This window comes from Rhinoraja longicauda, chromosome 6 (assembly GCF_053455715.1).
Source record: "Rhinoraja longicauda isolate Sanriku21f chromosome 6, sRhiLon1.1, whole genome shotgun sequence".
Classification (NCBI taxonomy): domain Eukaryota; kingdom Metazoa; phylum Chordata; class Chondrichthyes; order Rajiformes; family Arhynchobatidae; genus Rhinoraja; species Rhinoraja longicauda.
In genome coordinates, this window is record NC_135958.1 from 30160042 (window position 1) to 30182730 (window position 22689).

Sequence of the window (22689 nt, forward strand, 5' to 3'; positions counted from 1 at the left end):
CCCGTTTACTTCTTGTTCCAGATTCCACCAACTGCAGTCCCTTTTGTCTCTAAATAGGAGAGGCCAACAGACTAGTTCTATTCTAGACACTCAGAACCATTTATCGAAGTCAATTAATTTATAAGCCTGTACATCTTTGGAATGTGGGAGGAAACCGGTGAACCCAGAAAAAACCCATTCAGTCATAGGCAGAACATACAAACTCCGTGCAGACAGCACCCATAGTCAGGATTGAACCCGGGTCTCTGGGGCTGTCAGGCAGCAATACTACTGCAGTGCCACTGTACCACCTTAAATTTCACACTAAATCTGGACTTTATGACTTATATTGCATTTGTTCTGGTCACATTTGATACCCATTCGTCTGGCCACATTAATGTTACCAGGTTTTAACTGGCTTGCTGAAATCAGCAAGGAAAGGGTTACCAGCAGAGCAGGCAATACCTGACTGTGGATGACACTCTTCAATGTTATTGTGTGAAAGGCTTTTAGAAATGCCATCTGCCACGATCCCAGGGAAATCTGAGCCGGAGCTGTTACAAGTCACTTGGCTGAGGGCCCACTGCTTGGCTTATCACACAGCCAAACAAGTCAATCAGTACTGGGAGTTTCCAGTTCCAAGAAAGGCAAGCAGGAAGGTAAACCGTTCACTTCTTTCCTCAACTCATTATTGCTTCTATCAGACAGGATACCAAAATCTAGACTGTTGTTTTCCAGAAAAGAATAAATCACGGGTTTTGCATGAAGTGGTGGCAAGGCTTCGAGTCTCATGAGCAAAGCAATAAAATGCATCCAATTAGAATCTTCCACTGCATTCTTCCTGCTTTATCATTGCACATCTGCCTGTTCATTTGTCATCACCAAATGCCATTTGACATGCAGTATATGAGGTCTCTATGGTATACTTGGCAATTAAGCAAAAGTTTTAAACCTTTCAATTGGACAGCTAGGAGATGGTCACAAAATGCACGGAAATCTCAGTGGGCCAGGCAGCATCTCTGGAGAAAAGTAGTAGGTGATGTTTTGGGTTGAGACCCTTCTTCAGACTGAGAGTAATAGGTGACGTTTCAGGTGATTCTCATTCTGAAGAGGGGTCTCGACATGAAATGTCACATATTCCTTTTCACTAGAGATGTTGCCTGTCCTGCTGAGTTACTCCAGCATTTTGTGTCTATTTTGCTGTAAGCAATCATCTGCAGTTCTTACCTACACTGACAGGAGATGGTTATTGATTTTCATCGTGTATTTGCGATTTGAATCCACACTGAGACTGCTTGCTCTTACTTATACAGTAGAAATTTGTTAGTGCTTTTAATTCTCATACTAACTTGCCTGTATCAATAAACAAACAATCTCAGGAAATATAAGGCCAGAGTATAATGCAGGTATGGAATAAAGGGCCTGTCCCACTTAGGCGATTTTAAGGCGACTAGGCTGTCGCTGACAGTTCGCCGGGAGTCTCAGGCATGATCGTGAGGAGTCCTCAAAGAATCGTAGTGGATCTCGACGCGTCGCTGAGAAATCATCCGGTATGAAATTTCTCGGCGACAGCTGGCTTGTCGCCAGGTATCGTTGCTTATTGCGGGCGCTGTCGCATGCTGTCCCCAGGTTTGCTAGATGCATTTAGAAGCACATAATATTACATTAAATAATGTCATTTGAAGATACCATAAAATACTTGTGTTTAACCAATTTATTTACCGTCAGGACATTTGACAGGTAGATTGGGGGTGACAGTTTGACGGTCAGGTAAGCGTGGGAATTTCCGCGATGTTTATGGCCATCAGCGATTACACAGATATGCAACCCAGAAACCAGATATGCATCTCCCGTACATTTTCAAAGAATGCCCACACTCCGCACAAAAATCCGTTTAACCACTTTTAAAATTAAATTTCTGAATACTGCTATTAGTAAACTGGAAGTCAATCCAGTTTATGCCTTGTTACCGTGAAGCTTGGTTTTCAAGTAACCCGGGCACGATGTTATATTTCAAAACTCTCAAGTACTTACCGACTTGTCAATGATTTCAGCGAAAATTAGGACGCTGGAGAAGCATTGACAGTGTGGGAATTTCACGATGTTTCTGAAGACGGTGTAATCTCGACCTGACTCGGCATTGTCATGGTCATTGTCGTCGGGCACAAGAAAATTTTGGGTGATCTGCTATGACTTTGACAGTCGCCGGCGGTCGCCTAAAAAATTACCTAAGTGGGACAGGCCATTAGAAATGAAGAGGTAATGAACTCTGTATAACAGTGAGGGGTGATCTTATTAAGGCTTACAAGATCATGAGGGGCATGGATGAGGTGAACGCTCACTCTTTTTGGCCCAGGCTAGAGGTTTTTTAAAAGTAGGGGGCATAGGCTTAAGGTGAGAATGCAGATATTTAAGAGGACAACATTTTGCTAAGAGGGTAGTGCTTCTCTGGAATGAGCTGCCAGACGAAGTGAGAGAAGTGGATCACAATTCCAACCTTTAAAAAATATTTGGACGGATATATGGATAGATAGGTTTTAGAGGGCTATGAGCCAAACGCAGGAAAATAGAACTGCTCCCAGGGCAACAACTTGGTCAGCATGGACAAGTTCGGCCAAAGGGCCTTATTCTGCGCTATATGGCTCTATGAATTAATGGCTATACAACTCTATGATGATAAATAGACAGATCCGTTTTTAAGGTTGCCATATTTTTCTAAAGAGTTATAATAAAATAGAAGACGAGTCAGACCATCAGCTGCAAGCTGTCTCTTTGTAGAGCAATCCCATTCTATGGGACTTCCCCATGGCCCTACAAATGGTCTTCCCTCTGATTGATTTTTTCAAGACATGACCAAAAAGGTCGATGAGGGCAGAGCTGTAGATGTTGTGTACATGGATTTCAGTAAGTTCATTCGACAAGGTTCCGCATGATAGGCTGATCTGGAAGGGTAGATCGCATGGGATCCAAGGAGAGATAGCTGAATGGATAGAAAATTGGCTCCTTGGAAGGAAGCAGAGGGTGATGGTGGAAGGTTGCTTCTCGGACTGGAGGCCTGTGACAAGTGGTGTGCCTCAGGGTTCAGTGCTGGGCCTGTTACTGTTTGTCATCTACATCAATGATTGGGATGAGAACATACACAGCAAGATTAGCAAGTTTGCTGATGATACAATAGTGAGCGGTTTTGCAGATAGTGAAGATGGTTGTGAAAGATTGCGGCAGGATCTGGATCGATTGGCCAGGTGGGCAGAGGAATGGTTGATGGAATTTAATACCGAGAAGTGTGAGGTGTTGCATTTTGGGTTGTTGAACAAGGGCAGGATCTACACAGTAAATGGTAGGCCTCTGGGTAGTGTTGTCGACTAGAGGGATCCAGGAGTACAGGTGCATGGTTCCTTGAAGGTCGAGTCGCAGGTGGATAAGGTGGTCAAAAAGGCTTTTGGCACTTTGGCCATCATCAGTCAGAGTATTGAGTATTACATCCTATCTTTGTTCCGCCCCCTCCCCTGACATCATTCTGAAGAAGGGTCTCGACCTGAAATGTCACCCATTCCTTCTCTCCTGAGATGCTGCCTGACCCTTCCAGATCAGCCTATCATGCGGAGTTACTCCAGCATTTTGTGTCTACCCTATTGAGTATAGAAGTTGGGAGGTCATGTTTGCAGTTGTATAAGACATTGGTGAGACCGCATTTAGAATATTGTGTTCAGTTCTGGGCACCATGTTATAGGAAAGATATTGACAAGCTTGAAAGGGTTAAGAAAAGATTTCCGAGGATGTTGCCAGGACTAGAGGGTGTGAGCTCTAAGGAGAGGTTGAGTAGGCTGGGTCTCTATTCCATTGAGTACTGGAGGATGAGTGGTGATATTATAGAGGTGTATAAAATCACGAGAAGAATTAGATCGAGTAGATGCACAGAGTCTCTTACCCAGAGTAAGGCAATCCTGGACCAGAGGACATAGGTTCAAGATGAAGGGGAAAAGATTTAATAGGAATCCGAGGGGCAACTTTTTCACACAAAGGGTGGTGGGTGTATGGAACAAGCTGCTAGAGGAGGTAGCTGAGGCTGGGACTATCCCATTGTTTAAGAAACAATTAGACGGTACATGGATAGGACAGGTTTGGAGGGAAATGGACCAAGCGCAGGCAGTGGAACTAGTGCATCTGGGACATTGTTGGCTGCTGTGGGCAAGTTGGGCCGAAGGGCCTGTTTCCACACTGTACCACTCTATCACTCTATGACTCATGCTTATCCTATTCACTTTTGCAAACACTGTTCAATTCTGTTTCCACTAAACTTCAATTATGTTTCAGAGCAGATCCACTCTCTGTTTAAAAATACTTTTCCTCTCATTTACTCCATATATTTTTCTATTCACTTTCAAGGTCTTAGAAGAACTGAAAGGGCAGGATAGGTAGGCGCATGTTTATGAACATGCTGAGACTGTGGGGCTGAAGAGTGTTTATTTCAACGCAAGTCTTGTGAGTTTAACAGCTGAACATGGAGGCTAGATCGATTCGTGGAACTGTGATGTTGTAGCCATTACAGGGAGGCGGTTGCAAGAGGGACAGTATTGGCATCTCAATCAGCTCAAAGTTCTAGTGTTTCAATAGTTCAGAAATGGTAGAGAGAGAGAGGTAAAAGAAGTGGAGGAGTTACATTACTAATCAGACAGAATGTCACAGCTGCATTCACAGGGGACATACTGGATGGCTCATTCACTGAGGCAACATGGGCGGAGCTCAAGAATAAGGAAAACTTTAGACTTTAGAGATACAGCGCGGAAACAAGCCCTTCGGCCCACCGACTCCACGCCAACCAGCAATCACCCCATACACCAGCACTATCCTGCCCCCTAAGGATAATTTACAATTTTATCAAAGCCAATTAACCTACAAACCTGTACTTCTTTTGAGTATGAGAGAATACCGGAGAACCTGGAGAAAATCCACACAACACAGGGAGAACGTACAAACTCCATACAGAGGGCACCCACAGTCAGGATCAAACCTGGGTCTCTTGCGCTGTAAGGCAGCAACTCTACTGTTGTGCCACTATGCCTTAGTAAAGATAAAATCACTCAGATGGAATTAAACTGTTAGGTTATAATAGGTGGTGTTATTTTAGAGGCTTTTAGACAGGCATATGAATATGCAGGGAATGGAGGAATATGAATCATGTGCAGGCAGAATAAATGGTTTAATTTGGCATCATGTGCAGCACAAATATTGCAGGCTGACCAGCCTGTTCCTGTGTTGTGGTATTATTTGCTCTATAATTTATGATCTGTCTAAGACCAATATTACCATCAACCTTCTCAATTGCTTTTGCTTTATGATAAACAACCTGAGCTCCTCCAGATTGACATTGTGGCAGAAAACCACCATCGCTTAATCAGTTGTAACCTCTGATGTGTCTTGTTGGCTGGTACATTCTGACAGAAGGTGCAAGATTTCCCCTGTGTGCAGGTGCAGCTCTAAGTCATGCCCGTGTGTTGTTGCCCAGTTATCTGCGACAAGTTTTACCAATGCCTTCGTGCAGCGTTACCAACCTTGTCTGAGAGTTGCCCAACTGGTCTCGTCACTGGACCTGACATCTCCACTTCCTTCCTGCCACATGCCATCATTAAACACTTGGTATGTCCATCCATGCAGCAACAACTCCACGTGCCTGTCAGAAGACAAGCAGAACTATATGATTCTTGACTATCAGAAAGCTTTCATTGAACCCCCAAAAAATTGTCATAACTGAAAGTGTTTTAGAAAGATAAAATATAATATATTTGAATGACCCAGTGATGCTTCTCCTGGAATTTCCACTGCAACATCCGAGAATTCCTAAGGAATCCAGAGCAATCCGAGAGGATTGAGAATTTTCCTATCCTAATAGCAAATCTTTTTCTATGTTTCAAAGGTGAGGGGAGTGATGAGCAGCAACTGGTTTAATTCATAGTTACAAAACAATGTTGGCTGTGGATCAGCTGGCAATAGTCCAATCTCTGAGTCAGAAGGAAGTGGGTGAAAGCCCTGGTCCAGAGAATTCAACATAGCTTCTGCTATGATAAGGTATTGAAGACATGCTGGAACTATTGTTGTTTAGATGCCAGTTATGTTGCAGTGCTTTCCAAGAAAATCATCTCCTGTGGATTGTGCTATGAAGCTAATACTGCACATTGCCCTCCCTTAGAGTCAGAGAAAAGTTATTCATAGGTTCATAAGTTATAGGAGCAGAATTGGGCCATTCAGCCCATCGAGTCTATTCTGCCATTTACTCTATCTTTCCCTCTCAACCCCATTCGCCTGCCTTCTCCCCATAACCCCTGACACCCATACTAATCAAGAATCTGTCAATCTCCATCTTAATAAAATATCCATTCCCAGCCTCCACAGCCTTCTGTGGCAATGAATTCTACAGATTCAGTACCCTCTGACTAAAGAAATTCATCCTTATCTCCTTTCTAAAGGTACGTTCTTTTATTCTGAGGCTATAATTTGTGATCCTAGATTCTCCAACTGGTGAAAACATCCTCTCCACATCACTCTATCCAGGCTTTTCACTAATCAGTAAGTTCCAATGAAGTCTCCCCTCATCCAGTGAGTACAGGCCAAGTGCCGTCAAAAGCTCATCATATTTTAACCCATTCATCCTGGGATAATTCACAAATGGAGGCCATTTTGTCCATTGCATCTGTGTGGGATAAAAAAAATGACTTGCCCACCCTATTCCGACTTTCAGTACTTGACCTGTTGCCTTGCTGACTATTGCTGTTCATGCATATGGTATATCCACATGCTTTACAAATGAGGTGAGTGACTCTATCTCCCCATCCATTCCAACAGCCATTCATAGACACATAATACCCTTGGGGCAAAAATACCAAGGGTATTTCCCTCCAATTATGCTGTAAATTAAATAAAATCTACACCTCCTGATTTTTAACACAGTTGCCAAGGCATATAGTCCACTCCTCATTAATGTATCCAAGATAATTTTATGCACTTCTTTTAAGTTTTGCCTTAATCTCCTATGTTGGAAGGAAAACAATCCCAGCCTATCCAAACTTTCCTCACTGCAACAATTTTTCTGTCCTAGCAAAACCCTCAGATATTTCATCTGCAACCTCTCCAGTGAAGTCAATGGATGTTTTTAAGGCAGAGATTGACAGATTCTTGATTAGTATGGGTGTCAGGGGTTAAGGATAGAAGGCAGGAGAATAGGGTTGAGAGGGAAAGATAGATCAGCCATGAGTGAATGGCGGAGTAAACTCGATGGGCTGAATGGCCTCAGTATATAATTTGCCACTTTTCAGCAAAGTTGATCAGACCATCCTTTTCTCTTCCTGCAATCGAAAGCATTCCTTGTCAAATCACAAACATCTTCATCACACCACCTGAATTTATGTCTGAAACTTTAACGTATACTTTGTCAATATAGTTTCTTCTATTGACTTCAACATTACACATTTCAGAGGCGGAGTATGATTGCTGACGCTACAATGCGATGATGTTGCTCTTATTGATGGGATATGAACTCCAAAGCACCTATCTGTACACTCAGATGAAGGATCCCAATGGGGATTATCTTAAACTCTAGCTGAGCAGGAGAATTATCTCTGGTGTCCTGGACAATATTCATTCATTCTTCAATCAATATCATGGTGGCACAGTGACGCAATGGTAGAGTTGCTGCCTTACAGCGCTGGAGACCCGGATTCAATTCTGACTTTGAATGCTGCCAGTATGGAGTTTGTATGTTCTCCCTGTGACTGCGTGGGTTTTCTCTGGGTGCTCCGGTTTCCTCACACATTCCAAAGACACACAGGTTTGTAGGTTAATTGGCTTCATTTGTAAATTGTGCCTAGTATACTGGATCGTGTTTGTGTACGGGAATCGCTGGTTGCACAGACTCGGTGGGCCGAAGGGCCTATTTCTGCACTGTATCTCTGAACTAAACTAAACTAAACTAAACTAAACTAAACTAAACTAAACTAAACTAAACTAAACTCTCAAGCTAATTTTCTGATTATTGTCATATTATTGTTTGTGGGAGCCATCTGTATGAACCTTAATTGCTATATTACACTCAGAATAACAAAAGGAAGCCATTCAGCCCTTCAAGTTTGTACTAGCTCTATGTAAGAACAGACAAACGGGTTTTACTTTCTTCTTTTCCATGGAGGCCTCAAATTGTTTCTTTCCAGTACTTATCCAGTTCCCTTTTGAATGTCATGCTTTCCAAATGTTATTAACTCACAGTATAAAAATATTTACCAATGTCTCGCTTTTGGTTTTTTAACCAATCACTTTCATTCTTTGTGTTCTGGATGACCTTCCATATAACCATATAACCATCTTCCTACCAAAAGTAACAGTTTCCTCCTCCCTACTCCGTCTCGACCCTTCAAGATTTCAAATACATCCATCAGATCCTTTCTCGGCCTCCTCTGCTCCTAGGAGAACCAGCTTCTGAAGTCTATCCACATAACCAAGGTCGTTCATCTCAGGAATTAATCGAGTAAACGAGAGATGAAATTTCAAAGGCATTTCGGTGGTTGTAATGTGCTTTGAAATGGCACGAGGTCTTTAAAAGTGTTACAAAGAAGCAAAACTTTCTTTCATTCGCCAGCATTCCCAAAGTAACCATTTCATAAAGAGGCACTTTTGCGGCTTAGTGATAAACAGATTAATATTTTGGGCCCAGATTTAGTGCGTCTTTTCAAGTCTTGCAGCAATAATAATCTAATAAATTAAGCTATCGAGTTTACTAACTATGCCAACTAATAATTTGATCTCTTGATTTTCCCTCTTGTTATCTAAACGAGGCGCAATAGCTTTCTGCCTTAACAATGTTTCACTGTATAAAATGTTCCTGCATGGAGTCCCATGGGTAAGAATGTGGAATAAAGTTCATGGCAAACTGTTCAGGAAGCTGGCTGACTTCAAATCTCCAGTTGAGAGAAGAACTGACTAAAGGTTGGCCAATACTAACAAACTGAAGTGACAGTCTCTGTGTCGTAGCAAAGGGGAGAAGGCATCTCCTGCTTCCACATGAGGCAGAAGCACTGGAGAAGAAAGACCAGGACCAAGAAAGTTGTCTCAATCAATGGAACAAATCTGGTTGGAAGTACAAGTTACTGTTTCAAGCATCTATAGTCTAACATCCGTCGACTCATTGACAACCATTTTTCTCACAACTGACAATTATGGTACAGAACACCGCCGAGACTCGTACATTAATAGAGCAGATGTCAGGAAGCAGGATCATCCCTTTCCACCCTCAGAGCTTTCCCCGGGGAACAAGAATTCAGATCCATGAAACTGCGTGTAGCTTTCAGCTCACGAGAGTACAGACTTGTCTCTGGAGGATTACGCTCATGGAGAGCGCCAACGAAGAGCTTTGGAAAATTGCTTAAATTATAATAACTACCAACTGATATAATAGTGATTAAGTTAGCCAGCTTAACAGTTAATGCTCTGGTCAATTGATGCAGGGACATGAAGTGAAATCCCACCATGGTAGCTTGCACCAAGGGAATTTAAATTGAAGCAATTAAACAAAGCTGGAGCTGCAAAGAAAAACTGGTCTCAGTAATGTTAACCATGAGCCTATTGGATTGTTGTAAAACTTATCTGGTCACCTAATGTCCTTAAGTGAAAGAAACCTTCCCCCTTTTGCAGTCTGGCCTATATGTGGCTCCAGGCACCTACCATTGTTCTGGAGATTTGGGATGGACTATAAATAGTGACATTACCAGTGACATACATATTCTTTGGATGGCACAATGGTGCAGCGGTAGAGTTGCTGCCTTACGGCGTCAGTCTGAAGAAGGGTCTCCACAGCGAAATGTCACCCATTCCTTCTCTCCAGAGATGCTGCCTGTCCCGCTGAGTTACTCCAGCTTTTTGTGTCTATTTTCTGTAAATTGTCCCCAGTGTGTCACTGGTCGGCACAGACTCGGTGGGCTGAAGGGCTTGTTTCCATGCTGTATCTCTAAAGACAAAGTCTTCGAATGAATAAATTATTTGCATTTTATTTTAATCATTAAAAATTTGTAAACCTTCTTTCGGAGTTTTTTTTTACTGAGCATGTAAAGTGGTGTAGCGGTAGAACTACTGCCTTACAGTGCTGGAGACCTGGGTTCGATCCTGACTACGGGTGCTGTCTGTATGGAGGTTGTACGCTCTCCCCGTGACCTGCATGGGTTTTCTCCTAGATCTTCGGTTTCCTCCCACACTCCAAAGACATACAGCTTTGTAGTAATTGGCTTGGTGTAAATGTAAAATTGTCCCTAGTGTGTATAGGGTAGTTTTAATGTGTGATGATCATAGGTGGTGTGGCCTTTTTCCGTGCTGTATCTCTAAACTAAACTAAAGAAATCTTATGGACCTAAATACCCATCCATTATGTCATCCTATAAGATTCTAATTCAGAGGTGTTATGAAGAATGGGGCAACCAACTGAAGAAAATATTCATGTTATGATGGATGTTCTCTGTACCATTCCAAGATGGTCTCTCATTTTTTTCATTTGCAGCTCCATAAGACTTTGTTCGGCTGCATTTGGAATATTGCAAGTAGTTCTGACAGCTCCATTACAGGAATGATGTGGAAGTTTTGGAGAGGATGCAGAGGAGGTTTACCAGAATGCTGCCAGGATCTGAGGGTTTCAGCTACAGGGAGAGGTTAGATAAACTTGGATTGTTTTCTCTGGATCGTCAAGGGTTGAAGGGAGACTTGATAGAAGTACATCATATTATGAGAGGCATAGATATGGTAGACAGTCAGAACCTTCTTCCCAAGGTGTACATGTCCAGCATTGGAGGGCATGGCTATAAGGTGAGAGGGGGAAAGTTAAATGGTGCGCGAGGCAAGTTTTTTATTTAGAGAGTGATGGGGCCTGGTACACATTGCCAGGGGTGGTGGTGGAGGAAGATACAATAGATGTGTTTAATAGGCTATTAGATAGGCACACGGAGGTGCAGGGAATGGAAGGGTATGGATTATGTACATGCAGATGAGATCAGTTTAACTTGGCATCCCGTTTGGCACAAACATTTTGGGCTGAAGGGCCTGTTCCTGTGCTGTATTGTTCTATGTTCTACGTTTTATGCTCTGTGTTAATCTGGTATTTAGTTTGGGTTAGAGATACAGTATGGAAAGAGACCCCTCGGCCAACAGTGTCCACATTGACCATCAATCACCGGTTCACACTAGTTCTATTACATTTTTGCATCATTGGGGGCAATTTACAGAGGCCAATTAACCTACAAACCTGCATATCTCTGGGATGTTAGAGGAAACCGGAGCACCCAAAGGAAACCCACGCGGTCACAGAGAGAACGAGCAAACTCCACATACGATACGATACGATACGATACGATAGAACTTTGCTTATCCCCAGAAGAAAATTAAGCTAGTACAGTCAAAAAACACAAAAACATGAAACGTGAAATTAAAGTGACGAGTGGTAAAGATTCGGGAGGGGAGGGGAGAGGGGAGTCAGTCTACCCCAGCGTACAACATCAGACAACATACAAAGTCAGGATCCAGCCAAGGTCTTTGGCACTGTGAGGCAGCAGCTCTACCAATGCCGTTCTGCCGCCCTCCTGTTGGAGAAGGAAGTGATTAACGGTTCCTGCTCAAGGGTTCTCACCCATTTTAAACCAACTACAACAATAAACATCTGAGCAGGGTGTGCATGTAGGTTGTAGGAATTGGCAAAGTGAGCAGAATAGGTTTTATGGTTGCAGTGTGAATGAGTTCATGCTTGAATTCCCTCCGATGGGCTTCAATCCTGTAAAAATAAAATTGCTTCTTAAATCAGTCGGTTTCCTCATGGTGATCATTTTTTAGCTGATTTTGGTGCTTACTTAAACTCTGAGAGTCTGTGTAAATGGAGTATTAATGTTACTGACAAACTACCAACATTCTCTTTGTATCTTGGTTCCTCTTCTCTTCACACACAAGCTTAACATTCTTTTAGTTTAGTTTAGTTTATAGATACAGTGCAGAAACAGGCCCTTCAGCCCGCCATGTCCTCACCGACCAGCGACCACCCCGTACACTCGCACTATCCTACACATTAGGGACAATTTACAATCTTTACCGAAGCCAATTAACCCACAAGCCTGTACGTCTTTGGAGTGTGAGAGGAAACCGGAGCGCCCGGGAAAAACCCATGCGATCATGGGGGGAACTTATAAACTCCACATAGACAGCACCTGTGGTCAGGATCGAACCTTATTGAAAGTTTAACCATTGGTAATCAATTATAGTTTTCAGAGTCTTTGCAGGCAGCAGGGGCATTAATAAGCACATTGTGCCTATCGTGGATCTATGAAGAAGGGTCTCGACCAGAAACATCACCCATTCCTTCTTTCCTGAGATGCTGCCTGACCTGCTGAGTTACTCCAGCATTTTGTGAATAAATACCTTCGATTTGTACCAGCATCTGCAGTTATTTTCTTATATTTAAAGGAGGTGTTCAGTAGTAGTTAAATTTAAATCCTTCTGACTTTACTTTAGACTTAAGAGATACAATGTGGAAACAAGCCATTCGGCACTCCAAGTCTACGCTGACCAATGTACACTAGCACTATCCTACACACTAGGGTGAATTTACAATTCTTATCAGAGCCAATTAACCTACAAACCTGTACGTCTTTGGAGTGTGGGAGGAAACCGGAGCACCCGGAGAAAATCCACATGGTCACAGGGAGACTGTACAAATTCTTTACAGACAGCACGTGTAGTCAGGATCAAACCCGGGTCTTTGGCGCTGTGAGGCAGAAACTCTACTGTTGTGCCACTGTGCCGCACACCACTGAATGCCTTCAAATAAATATTTATCACAAAATGCAACATATCCATATAAAAAATACATTAATGACATTAACTAGCATTTCTCGCAGCAAAATTAGTTTGCATTATTTTCAGCAATGTAAGTTAATTAATGATTCCATGTGTTTGATAGCAGAAGAACAAAACGGTGCATAACTTGCTGAGGAACTTCAAACGAAATGTTAAAGTTATTAAAACACAAATCCTTCTCCAGTTAGTGGAAGGTGAATGTTTGCTAAGGCCACCTCCACCTCAAAGAGAAAGACTGGCCCATATGATGGTAATTCAAAACCCCAAAACTGTATCTTTAATGTCAGCTCAGCATGGAGCTTCATCTGTACTTCAAAGGAAAGGTTTGCTGATTGGAAAGACTGGTCAGTATATGCATGGCATGTAGACTGATCACTACATACTGGACATGTAGACAGGTCTGTATATGCAGGGCATGTTGACTGGTCAGAATATACAGGGCATGAACACTGGTCAGTATATGCAGGACATGTTGACTGGTCAGAACATACTGGACATGTAGACTGGTCAGTATACTTGGGTATATATAGGGTAATCGTATGGGAGGGGCAACCTTATCTTACCCACTGTAATCATGAAATAGTCACAATCTACGAGCATTGCCCACACCGCTCCTGTTGTCCCTTCTCTGTTTTTGCTCAATTGCAATGGCTAATCTGCATTGATAACAGCAGCTTCAGTGCCTTCATCCATGTCACGTAACTACAATTCTCTCTTGAAACCTCTCTTTCCTTCTTTAAGCTGCTTGTTAAAACCTATATCTTTTATATGGTTTTGAACATTTACTCCGATATCTCCTCATGTTGCCCGGTGTTTCATTGTTTAGATACTGCTCCAGAGAAGCATCCTGGCACAGTTTTCTTCATCAAAGTTCAAACGTTCTTTTTGAGGCTGAGAAAGGCTTCTGTTCCTCTGGGACCCGGGGCAGTTGCTGAGCTGGGAACTCTATCACCCTTCATTTCTGTTTGACGCTGCCACAGCTTGGTGCCAAATGTGTTGCTGCTAAATTAGCTCACTTCACCAAATGCTCATTTAAACGCTAATGTTGACCATCCCCCTATCCCAACCCCCTCTCCTTCGATCATCCATACATCACATCTATGTTATCCCACTTTTGCATCCTACAATTTACAGAAGCCAATTAACTGACATGTCTTTTGAATGTTGGGGGAAACACGAGCATCTGGTGAAAATCAACGCGGTCACAGGGAGAACGTGAAAACTCCATTCGGATAGCACCCATAGTTAGGATTGAACTCGGGTATTTGGCACTGTGGTGCTGCAGCTCTATGGTTAAGAAATGCTCATTTGTGCCATCGTTGTTGTGAATAGAGAAATGCTCATTTGTCAATAATCAGAATAATTACCATCTATAAATCCAGATATCAAGAGGCACTAATTGAACAGTCCTCGTCAACCAACTTGGGAAACAACTATTCATAGTGTTTTGTGCAAATTATTTGCTACCTCAGTTATGAATCGTTTCTGTAACAGCCAGTACTATCTGTGCTGCACCTATCAGCAAGGATATTGCTATCCTCGGTGGTTGGTTCTTTACAGGCAGTGAGTACACTTAAAGGCGAGGTCCTTTGTCAGTAAAAGAGGTGGGAGTAATTTGACGAGTGAAAGTGAGTTGCAATTCTTAGAACATTGATTGAATCTCTAGTGGAGAGTCTAAGACCAGAGGGCACAGCCTCAGAATAAAAGGACGTACCTTCAGAAAGGAGATGAGGAGGAATTTCTTTAGACAGAGGTGGTGAATCTGTGGAATTCATTCCCACAGGCGGTTGTGGAGGCCAAGTCAAGGGGTATTTTTAAGGCAGAGGTTGACACATTCTTGATTAGTATGGGAGTCAAGGGTTATGGAGAGAAGGCAGCAGAATGGGGTTGAGAAGGAAAGATAGATCAGCCATGATTGAATGGCAGAGTAGTCTCGATGGGCTGAATGGCCTAATTCTGCTCCTATGATTGTGAACTCTGGAGAGCAATTGATTTAGGTGACTAGATATATGGGGTAGTGGAGCGTGATGAAATACAGAGGAGACTGCAACTTTACTACAGATGCTCTAGGCTCAATTTCATTTGGACCCCATCACAACTTCCTCGTCGATCTTGAGCCAGATGTGGACCAACATTTTCCTCAATGGAAAATGTGGATACGTGTGAGGTTATCCACTTTGGTGGTAAGAATAGGAAGGCAGAGTATTATCTGAATGGTGTCAAGTTAGGAAAAGGGGACGTACAACAAGATCTGGGTGTCCTAGTGCATCAGTCACTGAAAGGAAGCATGCAGGTACAGCAGGCAGTGAAGAAAGCCAATGGAATGTTGGCCTTCATAACAAGAGGAGTTGAGTATAGGAGCAAAGAGGTCCTTCTGCAGTTGTACAGGGCCCTAGTGAGACCGCACCTGGAGTACTGTGTGCAGTTTTGGTCTCCAAATTTGAGGAAGGATATTCTCTTTAAGAATAAGGGGTGGGCCTTTTAGAATGGAGATGAGGAAAAACTTTTTCAGTCAGAGAGTTGTGAATCTGTGGAATTTTCTGCCTCAGAAGGCAGTGGAGGCAAATTCTCTGAATGCATTCAAGAGAGAGCTAGATAGAGCTGTTAAGGTTAGCGGAGTCAGGGGGTATGGGGAGAAGGCAGGAACGGGGTACTGATTGAGAATGATCAGCCATGATCACATTGAATGGCGGTGCTGGCTCGAAGGGCCGAATGGCCTACTCCTGCCTATTGAAAAGCTCCAGTCATTGACTTATGCAGGATCCTGAACTACATCAGAAGCCTTTCAATTAAGTTAAGGTTTAGGTTTATTTTTGGTCCTGTGTACCGAGGTACAGTGGAAAGCTTTCTTTTGCTTGCTTTCCATCAAATCAGATAAACAATACAAAGAAGCCTAACTCAAGTATAATAGGTAGAACCAAGGGAAAAATGCAATGTGTAGAATATAGTCTCACCATTATAGAAATGGTGATAGATTTACAGGTAGAAATAAAATCTAAAGAGTAGGTCAACGGTATGGTGTGATACACTCTGGGACGAGCACGCAAAGAGTTGCCACACGCTGACGCCATTTTGTTTATATATTAATTGGATGCCTGTATGCATGAATCTATTGGATCACTCTTATCTTAAATCTTACAGAGATGTATAAAATCATGAGAGGAATAGATTGGGTAGACACAAAGTCTTTTGCCCAAAGTAGAGGAATTAAGGTGAAGGGGAAATTATTTATAGGAATCTGAGGGGAACTTTTTTACACAAAGGGTGGTGGATGCATGGAACGAGCTGCCGGAGGAGATAGTTGAGGCAGGGACTATCGCAACATTTCAGAAGCAATTAGACAGGTACATGGATAGCGCAGGTTTCGAGGGATATGGGCCAAACATAGACAAGGGGAACTAATGTAGATGAGACGCGTTGGTTGGTGTGGGCAAGCATCCATCTGTGGAAATATTTAAGGTTAATATCAGAAATGATTGAAATTTGCATGGGTAAGCAAATCATCAACACAGTTGATAAAAGATGTGTAATATTCAAGTCAAGTCAAGTCAAATCAAATTTATTTGCCACATACACATACTCGATGTGCAGTGAAATGAAAGTGGCAATGCCTGCGGGTTGTGCACAAAAAGAATTACAGTTACAGCATATAAATAAAGTTAATAAGTTACTAAACATAGCACAAAAAGTGTCGACAAAAATTTAGTCTCTGGGGTTATAAAAGTTGACAGTCCTGATGGCCTGTGGGAAGAAGCTCCGTCTCATCCTCTCCGTTTTCACAGCGTGACAGCGGAGACGTTTGCCTGATCGTAGCGGCTGGAACAGTCCGTTGCTGGGGTGGCAGGGGTCCCTCATGATCTTGCTTGCTCTGGATCTGCACCTCCTGATGTATAGGTCCTGCAGGGGGACGAGTGTAGTTCCCATGGTGCGTTCTGCCGAACGCACTACTCTCTGCAGGGCCATCCTGTCCTGGGCAGAGCTATTGGGGACTAAAGAGATATGGCGAAAGGATCCAAGAATCCTCTGGAATTCTCTGCCACAAAAGGCAGTGGAGGCCAATTCACTGGATGTTTTTGAGAGAGAGTTAGATTTAGCTTCTCGGGCTAAAGGGATCAAGGGATATGGAGAAAAAGCAGGAACGGGGTACTGATTTTGAATGTTCATATTGAATGGTGGTGCTGGCTGGAAGGGCCGAATGGCCTACTCCTGCACCTATTTTCTATGTTTCCATGTTTCTATGAATCAGCTGACACAGAAAATCAGCTCCATTTTTTACCAAATGCAGGAACAGGCTGAATGACATACCCTACTCCCCTGCTTTGATGCTTTCGATCTTATAAAGGATTTATTTCTATCATTTTTTTTCTAGAAGTAGATCAAATATTCCCTATGAATATAATCAGAATGCCAGCAAGTTTCTGATAAAATTTCATTGAACCAACTGAAATACTGCAAACTATTTTTTTACATCCAAAATATGATGAATGCTTCCTTCCATGAAGCTGGTGACAGACAAATGAAGACAAACACTTCAGAAATTGTTTGGTTCATTGGTGCAGGGAGGCACAGTGGCACAGCAGTAGAATTGCTGCCTTACAACGCCAGAGACAAGGGTTCGATCCTGACTATGGGCACATCCTGTACAGAGTATGTGCATTCGCCCTGTGACTGCGTGGGGTTTCTCCGTTTGCTCCGGTTTCCTCCCACATCCCAAGGATTTGCTGGATTGTATGTTAATTGGCTTTGGTAGAGTGTAAAATAGTACTGGTGTAGGGGGTGATTGTTGGGCAGTGCGTATTCCATGGGCCAAATGGCCTGTTTCCATGCCTATTTCTAAAACTAAAAATAAAATTAAGCACGATCTGATCATGTTTTAATTGATCCAATGCACTAGTTTAGTTTAGTTTAATTTAGAGTTACAGCGTGGAAACAGACCCTTCGGCCCATCAAGTCTACGCTGACCAGCGATCACCCCATGCACTAGCAGTATCCTACACACTTGGGACAATTTACAATTTTTACCGAAGCCAATTAACCTACAAATCTGTATGTCTTTAGAGTGTGGGAGGAAACTGGAGCATGTAGCGAAACCCACACAATCCCGGGAGAACGTACAAACTCCGTGCAGATGGTACCCATAGTAAGGATTCAACCTGGGTCTCTGGCGCAAATCTACCGCTGTGCTACCGTGCTATAAATTTCATTTAACCGACTGAAATACTGCAAACTATTTATAATATTTCACATTGACAGAAACCACAGTAAGTTGATAAGAATAAAGATTAAATAATGGAAAATAAAATCATATTGATTTTATGTGGTAAAGTGCAGGGGTATAAATTTAGCCACTGTACCACGTCAAATGCATAAAACAAGCCCAGTAACCGATGAGAAGCAGTGGCGTGTTCTGCATGGGTGTTCAGGTCATCGTTCAAATTGGTTTGGGGTCCTTCTCAAGGTTGTCCGTAAGGAGCACATGCCTCATTCCAACTTTGAAATGAGGCCCCCTTGAGTATTTCTGATCTGGGTTCCTGAATTTAGTTGGACGCATAGATCTTGGGTGGTCTAATTGTAGGCCACTAAAGAGCCCAATGATTTGAGAACTGTCATATATTTCAAAGTTGGAACAAGCAGATTTGTTCCTTTGAGCTGCTCAAAACGACTTTGCGCAGTTGTTTGGCATTATTTGTCCTTCCCACAATGTTTGTGTCAATTGCAGCAGGATCCGGTTATTAACAATTGCAAAGTGTGACGATTTCCGAAGCAAAAACTTTAGTAAATCCACGCACTTGGCAAAGAAAGCCAGCGATCAGGTTTGTCCAAAAGCATATTTCTTTTAAAACATAAAACTGTTTGGTTTTGGTTGCCTTTCAGTAATTTTCTTGGAGCATCGCTCCCTTCAGTTACTGAAGTTGTTTGTTGCAATCATTTCTACCACAATGTTTATGTTCTGCTGAAAGACGGATATATAACATAACATTTGATATTCTGATTGAAGGTATTTATTTCGCAAAATGCTGGAGTAACTCAGCAGGTCAGGCAACATCTCAGGAGAAAAGGAATGGGTGACGTTTTGGGTCGAGACCCTTTTTCAGACTTTGATATTCTGAAACTAACTGCATAATTGTTCAATGCATCTGCAACAGATACCACTGTTTTGACAGGATTACTAATTTTGGGTGAACACCTTTTCCTTAGTAACTGAAAGGAATGTGTTAGAAGCAAAAATAATGGCTCATTGAACATAGTGATGGCAATAATTTTTACATTTATGATACCACAATACTATAAACAACTGACAAGAATGCTTTTGTTTTTAATGTTTATAATCTGATTTCAAGTGCAAGAATATGCCTACGACATATTATTTGTACATACTATGACATTTGACATAATATTTCATCAGTTACATAGTTGAATTTAAAAAAAAAAACTTCCATGTAGTTAGTGCTTCATTATTAATCTATGCTAACTGCATGGAGTCACAGAGTCGTACAGATCAGAAACTGATCCTTCAGCCGATCATGTCCATGCTGACCTTTATGCCCATCTTCTCTTAACTCATTTGACAATTATCAGCTCGTGCCATATAACAGCCTATATAAATGTCTGCCTAAATGCCTCTTAAGTATAATAATTTGATTTGATTTCACCACCCCCTCTGCCAAAGTATTCCAGATAACAACCATTCTCAATATTAAAAAAATCACCTGTCAGATACCATTTAAAACTTACTTATCTCAACTTACTTTCATGTCCACTTGGGAGAAGATTTTGACTGTTCACTTTACCTATGCCACTGATAATCTGATATACTTCTATCAAGTCACCCCTTCCTTCACTCTGGGGAGATCAAGCCCAGGCTATCCACTCTCTCCCCGTAACTAAAGTCCTTCAATCCAGGCACCATCCTGATGAATCTGCTGTGTACACTTGACAGCAAAATTATATCATAGAGTCATAGAATCATAGAGACATACACATTGGAAAGAAGCCATTTAGTCCAATTTGTCCATGCCGAACAAGATGGCCTATCAAAGCTCGTCCTGTTTGCTAATGTTTGGTCCACATCCCTCTAAACCTTTCCTATCCATGTACTCATCGAAATGGCTTGTAAAGTTGTTATTGTATCTGCCTCAACTACTTCCTCTGGCATCTTGTTCCTTATGCATACCACGCTCTGTGTGAAAACGTTGCTGTTCAGTTCCCTATTAAATCTTTCCCCTCTCACCTTAAACCTATGTCGTACAACTCTTGATTCCCCAGTCTTGGGGAAAACGACCCTCTGCATTCATCCTATCTATTGCCCTTTCATTCCAATAGTATTATGGCCAGAACACCACAGAATATTTCACGTGTGGCCTAACCAGTGTTCTGTTTACCACATCACATCCCAATTCTTACAGTTTATTCTCTGACCATTTAAGGAAAGCATGCCATATGAATTCTTCACCAACTTACATTGCCATTTTCGGGGAACTGCTGACTTGGACTTATCTCTCTGTTCATCAACATTCCTTGGTGCCTTGCCATTTACTGTTTGTCTTATTCCTATTTTTCTCTCCAAAATGCAATACCTGGCATTTGTCAGGATTAAATTCCATCTGATCTTATAGAGGTGTACAAAACCATGAGAGGAATAGATTGGGTAAACACACAGAGTCGTTTGCCCAGAGTAGAGGAATCAAGAACCAGAGAACATAGGTTTAAGGTGAAGGGGGAAAGATTCAAAGGGAACTTAAAAGGCAACCTTTTACATAAAGGGTAGTGGGTGTATGGAACAAGCTGCTGGAGGAGGTACTTGAGGCAGATACTATAGCAATGTTTAAGAAACATTTAGACAGGTACATGGATAGGGTAGGTTTAGAGGGATATGGGCCAAAAATGGGCCGGTGGGACTAGTTTAGATAGGGCATGCTATTTGGGCTGGGCAAGATTGGCCAAAGGGCCTGTTTCACCGCTGTATGACTCGATGACTCTATGACTGTGAACACTTCGTCCGACCTTCCATCTGATCTAAGTCCTGCTGAAGCCTTAGACAACCTTCCTCACTATCTGCAACATCAATAGTCCCAGGATAGAACCAAAGGAATGCTCTTCTGTTTCACACGACATCTTTGGGTGAGACATTAAACTGATTCCTATCTGATGTTTAGGTAACTATCAAAGATGCCACTGTACTACTTAAACATAACCTTCAGTATCCCATCCATATTTATTTCTCAACCAAAATGAACAAACAGTTTATCTGGTCGTTACCACTTTGTTGTTTGTGGAAGTTTACTGTGCATAAATTGTACATTTTTTACATTTTAATGGTAATTACATTTCTTAAATTTTCCTTTACCGGCAGATCACATTGAGACACTCAGCGCTATTTAAAATGCAAGTTTTAAAAAAAAACTTGGTCACATCTAAGGCTGATTTGAATCAATCCTGTATAATGAATTCCAGTCTTGCAGTTCGGGGAAACGTTAGATGCTATGAATTACTAATGTTCATTATTGTAAATTTTGTCTTCCATCAATTTAAACAATGCAAAGTAAACTAATTTTAACAATTTTTAACAGATGCTTCGCAAAAATGTTCATGTACTGAAATTGTCTTCCTGTATTGGACCCTGTGGCAATAGGTTAAAATCAACTTTATTTACACTGCAATTTTCCCGTGGACATCAGTGACATGGAGTTATTCCACTGTCAAGAATGTAATGTAATTTCTGCCTTTTTATTCAATTTGATGGGTGAAGATTTACTTTCTTTTGAAGATATACTGATAATATTTCATTCCAAAGAGCAAATCAAGAATCCCTACACCACTGTTTCAGAAAAGGTTAATGTAGAAATAATGATTAGATAATAACAGGTCGGCAGAGTGGCGCAGCGGTAGAGTTGCTGCCTTACAACGCCAGAGACCAGGATTCGATCCTGCCTACGGGTGCTGTTTGTACAGAGTTTGAATGTTCGCCCTGTGACTGTGTGGGTTTTCTCCAGGCGATTTAAAAAAGATTTTTAGATATTAAAGATACAGTGTGGAAACAGGCCTTTCAGCCCACCGAGTCCACGCCAACCTGCGATCACCCTGTACACTAGCATTATCCGACACGCGAGGGACAATTTATAATTTTACAGAAGCCAATTAACCTACAAACCTGTACATTTTTTGGAGTGTAGGAGGAAACCAGAGCACCCGGAGAAAATCCACATGGTCACAGGGAGATCATACAAATTCCCTACAGACAGCACCCATAGTCAGGATCGAACCCGGGTCTCTGATGCTGCAAGGCAGCAACTCTACCGCTGTGCCGCTGTGCTGCCTCTTGTGCCACACTGTGCTCCAGTTTCCTTCCACACTCCAAAGACATACAGGTTTGCAGGTTAATTGGATTCAGTAAAATTGTAAGTTGCCCCTAGTGTGTAAGATTGCACTAGTGTACGGGGTGATTGCTGCTCGCTGTGGACTTGGTGGGCCAAAGGGTCTGTTTCTGTGCTGTATCTCTAAAATCAAAAGTCCAAAATTAATGCTTAAAGTCCAATGAAGGATAAAACAATTTAAAGAAGCTCATGTAATTTAACGAAAATTATGAGAGAAAAATTATGAAAATCATGAAAGAATGAGCTCAGGTCCTAAATGTGTTGCTGAAGAAGATATCTGTAATATTCAAAATGAAGACTGAGGATCTTGAGGTACTTTGATATTAAGGAATGGCCTTGAGGCCCTGGAGCCTTAAATGCGCGTAGTATAAAAAATAAAGTGGATGAGCTTGAGGCTCAGTTAGTCATGGGCAAGTATGATGTTGTAGGGATCACTGAGACATGGCTACAAGAGGACCAGGGCTGG